The sequence below is a fragment of the Erpetoichthys calabaricus genome, chromosome 3 (genome assembly GCF_900747795.2).
Source record: "Erpetoichthys calabaricus chromosome 3, fErpCal1.3, whole genome shotgun sequence".
Lineage (NCBI taxonomy): Eukaryota > Metazoa > Chordata > Cladistia > Polypteriformes > Polypteridae > Erpetoichthys > Erpetoichthys calabaricus.
The window spans coordinates 315,328,337-315,338,750 of NC_041396.2; positions in this window are offsets into that span (position 1 = coordinate 315,328,337).

The window sequence follows — 10,414 nt, forward strand, 5'->3', positions numbered from 1 at the left end:
GATGAAGAAATTAGGCAATTCGTGAACTCTCGGTATATTAGCACCTCCGAGGCAGTGTGGTGGTGGTTTGGATTTGATATCTGTGAGCATTCACATACATAAATGCAGTTAGCAGTTGACTTGACTGGGGAGCATCACATTGTATTTAGAGAGGAAAACAAAGTATGGACATTGGATAAGAGTAGAGATAGAGATACCACCCTGACAGCTTGGTTTAAGATGAATGAGGACATACCAGGAGTGAGGGATTATTTTTACTGGGAATTGCCTGAGCATTTGAAGATATGAAGCAGAGATGGGCAGTGAGAAGGCAGATAAAACAGATACCGCTATTGTCTAAGACTGCTTGTACTGCACATTACAGGGGCTTGAGGGCTTTAGAACAAACAAAGCGGTGGTCTGTGGATCATTCATGGAGGCTGTAAGAGTGAGGAACCTTGTCAATGATGATCGGTTATGGAACAGGTCCTTTGAAGAGTCTGTACTATTGCCTCAAAGTGATTATTTACACACTTCTCCTGGTCTTTAATATCCTGCCACAGCTTCTTGTTTGTCTTCTCGTTTGTCTTGAGCATATCCTTTATTTCTTTCTTTCTTGAGCTCCTTTATTTCTTGAGCGGTGGCCATTGCAGTGATCATTACCTTCAGTTCAGACAGATTGTTTCGGCCTTTGTGCTCCGCAGATGAAGTGACAAGCCCTGTTACAGCCGATGCTCCCGACTCACGAGGAGTAGATGAAAACATGGACGGCAAGGCCATTTCCAGTTTCAATGGATCTTCTGGAATTGACTAGCTATCGTGACCTGCATCACTTGCACATTCGCTCCCACTTTCACTCTCGACTGGAGACGGTGCAGTGGCCCGGGGTCCTAGGAAATCTGTGCTTTCGCCTGTGTTTCCCAGGTCAGTCTCTGTAAGGCCGCACCTTGAGGTTGGACTTGGACTTGATGCCTGTCTAGGCTTGGGTGTAGCTTTGGATTTCTTTTCCGTTTCTTTCTGAGCGCTCATGTTTATATACGCTTGCATATACTGTAATAGAACCTCCTCGAGTTGGGTAAATACAGGATACCTCAGGATGATAAAAATAAGAGAAAAATTAACACCGCTGGAAACGGAGTTCCACTTTAGACGTCCATCTCCTGTAATGGACGACACCAAATCTATAAGGAATGCTTTAGTGAGGATTTAAACACTTTTTAAGTGATCATTCACAAATACCGGATACGTTATATAAGTGTGTTTAGATAATGTGAATGAAATCAACATGCTGACATTTAAGTTCTTTCTCAAGTCGTGTCACAAATCCCAAACAATGCTGTGACTCTCCAATCACATCCTAAATTTAATTCAGTTCATCGTATGTCATGATTGTGGTGTCTGTTCAAGTGAAATGCCATTATATAAATACACACAGCTGAAGTCATTATGAAGTTAAATGGGGGACATGTGTGAGGGTCTACGTAACAAAGAATCCGGGCGTGCGAATAAAAATATCTCATGTTGTTGGGAAAGGTCACCCAAAAAACCCTTCTACGATAAAACACGCAGTGTAAAAGGGCAAAACAAAATGTAACAAGTTAGACGATGCATGACATGTTTTAGTGTGGAGTACATCACACCCTGCATGTGCTGACACCAATAAACTGGACTCACTGGGAAGCCTGTGTTTCATTAACAAAAGCCTCACGTGATATTTCAGAAACACAAAGCAAACACACAGTAGTCTTATATACAATGTATTTACAAATATGTCTGTTACTCTGTATTAAGGGAAATGTCTGTTTAATCTTATTTCAAATCTAATCCTAAAAACATGCATACGACATACGTAAATGTATATGAATATTCATGCAGTGTGAAACGGCCCTCTGCCTGTAGCAGCCGCACGTCCTCCTTCTGTGTGCAGACGAGCTGCGCCATGGAAAGTGCGCTTACAGTTAAAGCATACAGCAAGGTAAAAAATAAATTATTCTATAACCCTTTTAACAATTTAAAGAACATGATAAAACACAAAAGAAAATCATGTTAGAGTGTCTCTAATTTGATCTTCTTATTTTTTGTGCTCTCCTCACATGTTGCATCAACACTACAAAGACAAATTGATAATCAATATTAGTGCACCAGGGCAGAAAAGAGAACTCTGGGAAGGGAGACACTTCCAACAACTTCATCAGTGGAGCGGATTATGTAACCTGCAACTCATCAGCCTGTGGTTAGGGGAGAGGAAGAGACGTCAAGGGAATAAATGAAATAAAACTCAGTGCAGACTGGAGAAACCTGAGATGAGAACTGACACCAGAGAGCAAAGTCAAGGAATTTAACACAAAATGACTTCAGCTGTGTGTGTTTATATAATGGCATTTCACCTGAACAGACATCACAATCAGGAAATACGATGAGCTGAATCAAATTTAGGATCTGAGTGGACAGTCACAGTATTGTCTGGGATTAGTGACACGACTTGACACAAAGAACTTTCACGTGTTTGAAATCAACAAGCTGAGGTTTATCTAAACACACAGATATCAAGTGTCAGGTCTTTATTAATGATCACTTAAAGTCACTTGTGTTCAAGTTTTTACTAAAGCATTCATTTCAAAGAAATAAAATATCAAAACACACAAATGAGCACGCACCTCTGTATTGTGTCGTTAGATTTTTAAATGTCTTACCAAGATAACCGAACACTTTCTGTGTATGAAGTAGCAGGAGCCATTGTCCTCTACAACAAGCCAGTAGCCATTTGACAAATGAAGGAGAAACAAAGCCTGAACAATTTGTGTTTTGCCTATCAAAAGGAATAAATGTGTACTTATGCAATATTTATCTGAGCATAAATAATAAGAATAAAAGGCTGAGAGAAACTACAGGGCTGAAAAGTGAGGAAGTTTAATGACAGCTGCAGAATCCCAAGAGTAGCACTTGACATCAGAGAGAAAAGGAAAGGTGATGTGCATCCCAGTGAAGAGTATTCACAGTCATCACTAATACCATCGCTCGGTCGAGTTCATGAACTGCATCATAATAGTCCTCAGGATTTCTATATCCCGTGATCACCTCTGTTACAGGGAGGTTGCAATCCCTGCATTGTTTTCCATGGTGCATTAGAGTTCTCTCTGTGTCAAGCAACACTCAGTGTGCACACAAAGCACAGCCAACAGCATGTCCTTGATAGAGTCGAGCAAACATCTCACACTACCTTCTCCTGTATTTCACAAACAATTCTTCTGAGTTAATTGGTGCATCAAAGACACAAATGAAGGCAAACAATTTAACTCTAGAATCCCTGAAGCCTACAAAAAAGTTGTAATGCTGGGCCGCCTTAAATTCCCTTTCACCTCCTCACCAGCGTCTTCTCTTTTGTAAATGTGTCGATCAGCACAAGCAGCCTGCTATCCCATCCCTCCAACCTGTTGCAGCTCAAGTCTGTTTTTCTGGTCCTACAACAATCTTTGTAAACACATTGTTAAAACAAAAACGTTTGTCATGTTTTAGTAATAATTGGCAAAATGTAGACTTGAAATTCATAATGTGTGAAGCCTGAAGTCCAAATATCAAATAAAGACTTTCACAAAAGGTACAAGTATAACAAGTATAACAAACAGGGGCACTTTTATGGAAGAATATAACTGCGGAAAAAGAACTCGTGTTAGGGTGCGACATTGACACCCCTTTGATACGACCACTTTGGTGGTGCAGTGGTAAGAACTGCTGACTCGTAGTCCAAATATCAAATAAACACTTTAACAAAAGGTACAAGTATAACAAAACAAGTATATAAAAGAAGAAAAAGAAATTGGGTTAGGGTACAACGCTGTGTCATAATCAAGAGGCTGTGGGTTCGATTCCGGGTCCTTCACAGCATTTACATTTTTACACTTACCACACAGGCCAATCAGGTAGTAAAAGCAGAATTTGTAAAACTAAGGGAAAATAATGAGACTTTCTTAAAATACAATATTATCTCGGCATACAAAAGAAATAAAAATCTAAAAGATACACTGATCAATAGCAGAATGATTAATCGCAGAGCACAAGAACAGAACAAAATGAAATTATTATATTGGTATAGAAGGAATTGGTTTAGAAGTCATCATGATAGATTCTTAATACCCAATGTCACACATAACTTTTTAGATACCACCAACTGTGTCTACATAATTATATGTTTGCATTGTTTTAAGGTTTACATTGAAGAAACATCAGATTCTCTAAGGGTAAGATTACTACAACACCTAACCTATATAAGGTCTAATAAGCTAAATACAGCCTTAATGAACCACTTCCATAAAATTGGGATTAACAACCTGAAAATTCGAATCTTAGATCACAAGAAAGATTGGTCAATTGGACAGAGAAAATACTGGGAAGCAAAATGGATTATAAAAACTAAAAGCATTCTTAATCAAAGATGGTGATAATTTTGTTATAGATGGTATCCACTGGGTTCGTGACTGCCTGTCTTGGACCCTAATTTTTTTAAAGGGAGTCCTTGTATGGGTTACACGAGCCCTAGTGGACGTAACACACATCCATCTAATCTATCTTTGTTATAAGAGTTGATGGGATGTAACATTACATCCATCCCCTAAATACAGACCCTGAACCTAAGGCCTAGAGACTTCCAGCCTAATCTTTAGCCTATAAATTGGTGCCTAATCTTAATTAATATTTCTTTTGCCTAAACTTAAGTTAGTATACTGTGAGCCGAATCTTAAATCTATATACCACACGCCTAAAACCTAAACAGTGAGCCGGATGCCTAAACTTAATCAGTACTCTTCAAGCCTAATCCTAAACCAATATACTGGTAGCCTAATCTTAATCAATATTTTTATTACCTAAACTTAAATGAACACTTTGGGAGCCTAATCTTAACGGATAGACCACACACCTAAACCTAATGAGTGGATTTGGGGCCTAAGCTTTTGACTTGAGTGAAGGCACAGATGGAGGATTCTGGCTTTGTTACAGACATGGACATAGAAGGCCCTTATGATTTTTTGATACAAAAGAACACTCTTGAGGTAATTTTGAAGGAATTTTCCTTGGACACAATTTTGTTGGGGTGCAAGACCACATGATTGGTTCCACTAACCCCATAGGAATGAATGGACGAAAGACGGAGGATTATGGGTATTTTACAAGTACGGGCAACAAAGGCCCTTGTGATTTCCAGCTGTAGGGGAAGCTTCTTGAATTTTTACAAAAAGAATTTGGCATTTACCTATTAGGGTTTTTGTGCACAGTTAAAAAGTATTTTTTTTAAAGGGATAGTACGCAATTCCAATCAAATCAGTACAACTCAAGTTTAAGACTATATTTTCAAGTCAAATCAAGATAGTATTATATAAATGATGGATTGGGAGGTTATTAATGGAGTTTGAAAGAAAGATTAACCGAAAAATAAAACAAAACTTTTTTCTATAATTAGCAGATAGTATGTACATATTGCAGAACTAACCTCTCCTTTTTGTTTCTTAGGGAACTCTTTTGATATTGGAACATTCGATACAATTTAAATATTGGGATATTATAAAACTGGTTAATAAAATTTAATAAATGTAATAAATTGTATACATCAAATGCAATAATCAAAGGTATCAACACTTACCTATCCAAGATGGCCTCCTTTATAACGTGACGAGGATCCTCTCTGCGGAGGCAATGTTCTGGGTGATTCAGCCAATCACAGGGGAGGAGATATCACAACGAGGGTGTATATAAAGTTTGAAACGGAGAAGAAACGCCATTACAGCTGTTGTGTGTATAAAAGCTGGCTGAAGGGTGTATAGCATAACGATTGTCATATGTAACGAACGGAAACTTTATTGTGAGTAGAAAGTAAACAAAATACACTACCTCAGAATTATTAAGTGCCAAGTTTGTAGACAGGGTGGAGAGTGCCACCACCCCCGGCTCAAAATATTGACCCGGAGGTGAAATATATAGTGTCGGCTTGCCACACTCTAAACAAATAAAAAAATATATAAACCTAAACAACCTAACCCTAACACCTAACCCTAAATTAAATTAGTTATTAATTATTTTTATTTTCATATAGAATCCTATAGAATAGCGGAATGCGTAGATCATTTTCTCATTCCATTATCGCAATAGTTACATCAAGGACACATATCACTTTTTACAGGTTATTAAAGATTTAAAGGTTCCTTCTCACTGTTTCATGTTCACCATGGATGTGGAGTCATTGTATACAAATATTGACACCACCATGGGGTTGGAGGCAGTGGCCCGACTGTTTGTGGAGAATCTGGCTCCGGATAGGCCGGATCAGGCCATCTTGGATCTTCCTAGCATCAGTTTGTTAAACAACGATTTCATTTTTAACAAAAAGTTATATCTCCAGGTACATGGGACTGCCATGGGAAAAAATCTTTGCTCCCACTTATGCCAATATTTACATGGCCTGGTGGGAGCAAACAGCCTTTCGCAAGTGCCCGAGACTCCTCTTTAGATACTTCAGATACTTGGATGATATCTTTGGCATTTGGACCTTCTCATCAAAAGATTTTGATCATTTTGTTAAAATTCTAAATTCACATCACCGATCAATCAAATTAATTCCAACAGTTAGTCACACCGCTTTAAACTTTTTAGACACAGATTTATTTTAATTTAGAATCATCAGCGGAGAAAACATTAAATTCCTGGATATATTTCAAACCCACAGACACCCAAGCTTTATTGTACAGAACCAGTTTCCACCCCAATCATACATTAAAAAGTATAATTAAATCTCAATTTGTAAGGTTTTTTAGGATCAATTCGAATCAAACAGATGCAGCACAAGCGGCACAATTATTATTTCTGTCCCTGAGGAAAAGAGGTTATACCCGTCGCTTTCTACGGGAGGTCCAACTGGAGGTTAAGTCAAGTATCTCTGGGGGGTTAACTAACTCTAAAACGGGGATTCCACAGCTTCCTCCAATACAGGATATGAACATCTCAAGGTTGGCAGATGCCCTTTCGGTCTATTCTAATTCTTCTTCACAAATCTCAGTTTACTTCTCTTCAGATTCCTTTTCTTCAGAAGCTCCTTTGAGATGCTCATCATCAAGTCCTTCCGTGAGAACCCTAAATACAAAGTGGACTGTTTCATTTATGTTAGGTAGAATGCCCAGAGGGGACTGGGTGGTCTCGTGGCTTGGAACCCCCGCAGATTTTATTTGTTCTCTCCAGCCGTCTGGAGGTTTTTTTTTTTTTTTTTTTCTGTCCTCCCTGGCCATCGGACCTTACTCTTATTCTATGTTAATTAGTGTGGTCTTATTCTAATACTTACTTTGTCTTTTATTTCTCTTTTCTTCATTATGTAAAGCACTTTGAGCTACATTATTTGTATGAAAACGTACTATATAAATAGATGTTGTTGTTGTTGTTGTTGAGTGCCTCAACTGTTATGGACTCACATCTTATTCCAGATTTTCCAGATGGTTACCCGAGTACATCTGGAATACATACAATACAATCTCTTAATTATCAAATAATGCAGTATTTTTTATCAACTCCAACAAAAACACTTACTTACCAGTTCTTACTTACCTTTCTTCCTTCTAACATCTTCGGACTCTTCCTTTGCAAGGTCTTCTTTCTGTTCTTCTTCCTGGTCTTCTATTCTGGTCCGGATCTGGGATTTACGACGGTCTTCCTGGTTTAGACAAAAAAATAATGATCAACTAACCCCACCCTATCCTGATCTTAAAAACCTAGGGGGAGGGGGCCCTGAGATTAAGACCTTTACCCCTACAGAATTGGAGGATCGACTAAACCTCCCCAACCCTAACCCTAAAAACTTAGGAGGAGGCAGCCCTAAGGTTAAGACCCTAACCCTTGGGAGAGTGGTTGACCAACTGACCTTACCAAACCCTAACCTTAAACTTAGTCTTTTTACATTCTTTGATATTTTTTAGGAAAAGGGTTTTGGGGTTTGGTAATTGCCTTTTTTTACTTACCTGAGCTTGAGTTTTCCTTTCTTCTTTTTTAACTTTTTATTCAAATAAAGATTGGTTTTTAACTGTGGGGGGTTAGTTTAAAATAACAAACTTTTTTTTTACTAATCCTATTTTTTCAGTCTGCAGGATCCTAGCAGTAAGTATTTTTCTGTGCACAGTTTTTCATTTTTTGATTTTTCTTTTTTCCTTTTTTTCTGCAAGCCAAGATCACTTGGCAGGGTAGTTTTTAATGCATACACACTTGATTTAGTAGGAGTTTTTTATGCACATTAGTTCATTAATAAATAGAAGTAGTATTTTTTTCACATTTTAGGGACCCCTTTTTTCTTTTCTGCAAAAATCTTCAAAATTAGGTTACATTTTCTTTGTTTAGTGCACATAAATCTAAGGGTGCACGATAGATTTATGCACAATTTATATTTAATTTTATTTGAAAAAAATCTTTTTCTTTAAAAATACTTACTAGTAGTATACTTAGGTCCTGGGGCTGTAATCCAAAACTTGAGTGGGTGAATACTAAAATAATTGTCTCATACTTACCTGCTTATTCCTTGTTTCCTAGCTTTAAAATCTTTTTACTTTTTGACTACTTACAGGATAGGAATACTTACCCGTGGGGTGTGAACAGTGACCCATATTTTATAACTTTTATATCTCTGTCCTTGTTGTGTGTGTTTGTTTGGTGTCTTGTGCTTCCTTGTAGCCATTATGACATCTCTCAAGGTGGAAAAGCTATACTTCAAACTGCTGCAAGCAATCCATCATTTGGAGATTGTGGCAAGTTCAAATCCACCAAAAGGTATGGCAAAACAGGTTGATAGATTGACTAATTTTATTAAACCTGCCTCACCCAATTCTATTACTGCTAATAAAATTAGAAATAATACGGATATTTGGTTGCAGAATGTCTTAGAGGTATTAAGGGATCATTATGGCCAGGTTATACAGGATTACTGCAAAAACTTACCCGTAGCAGATGAATTGGCTCAGGCCAAGGCCATTTCTATGGCAAAAAGGAAGTACAGGAATAAATTAACAGCTTCTTCCCTAATCTCTTTCAGACAGCACATTTTTATTAGCTCTAAGAAACAAGATGGGCCTCTCATGTTTGATCAAACTGTTGGCCAAATGTCGTCTTCTGATCTTGGGGGATCGGTGTCTGCTGGGTCGGATCCACAAAATTCACAGGCTTCGGCTCGGCGGGCATTCGGCCCTCCGGGAGTGGAGAGAGGGCAGGCAACAGGAGAGGTAAAAAATACCAATAATAAACATATTAAGAGTTCTGTGTCATCTACACCTATCACTGTGAGAGAACCTGATCAAAATCAGAGGGTTTCTTTGGTGTCATACTCTGCAGGTTTGGAGAGACAAGGTCGGTCACAGACAATTCAAGTTGAGGAAAAGACTTTGGGTTTTACTCAATTGGAAAAGAAAAATCTTTCACCTGTCGGAGGTCAAATGATGATTGATCTTTCCCAGGATTCGTCAGGGGAATTGATCGATACTGATACCTCCGATATGAAAATTGTTCATTGTGACGACTTGGCCTCCATTCCGGCAGACTTTGACAGGGAGACCCTCATCTTAGCGGATAATACGCTTGCCAATTTCCAGCATGGGACACATAGGGAGGTTTGTTTGATCACTGTCAATAAAATGACTTTGACCTCCTTATTACGAAATCTCAAGAAAGGCCCAAATACTTTGAGGGTAAAGAGAGTCGTAGTCCTAGCTGGTTATTGGGATGTGGTGCAGGCCACAACTGCGACTAAGCTACAAATTCAGTGGGCTAAGGTGCTCCCTACTTTAAGGAGCATTTTTACCTATGCTCAGGTGTTTTTGGCTCAGGTTCCACTCACGGCTGATCCTGTGGTGAACAGAAAGATATTTAATTTTAATGAGCAACTCTTGAGGTGTGACATGACGAGAGTGATCCTCACTCCCAGATTTAAACTGTACAGGGAGGTGGATCGCCCGGATCGCCTAGGCTCAGAGTCTGCTCATGAATTAGTTTCTTATTGGTTGAACAAAACTTTGGGCGACTTTTAGTGTGCTGTCTGGAGGGGGTGTGGGAACTTGTCTGTTTTTTAGGTGTATGTAGACATAGGGTCCGGCTTTTTTTACCCTTGATTAAGGAAGAGCATGGATCGTATGATTTTATAGTTTGTGTTGTATCTAGTTTTATTCCCATCGATTAGAGTATTTTGCCTTCTCTGGAATTTTGTAGTTTTTTGGGAATGGTGGTGAAGAGGGTCTTCCCCTCGCCCAAACCCTTACCTTAACCCCAGGGGAGGGGGCCCTAATCCTAAACTAGTGGAGTGGGGCCCTAATCTTAAGATAGTGGGGTGGGGGCCCTAATCCTAAAATAGTGGGGTTGGGGCCTAAATTCCTAAAAAAAGCTTGGGGGGACTTTAAACTTAGAATAAGGAGGTAGCCCTCGC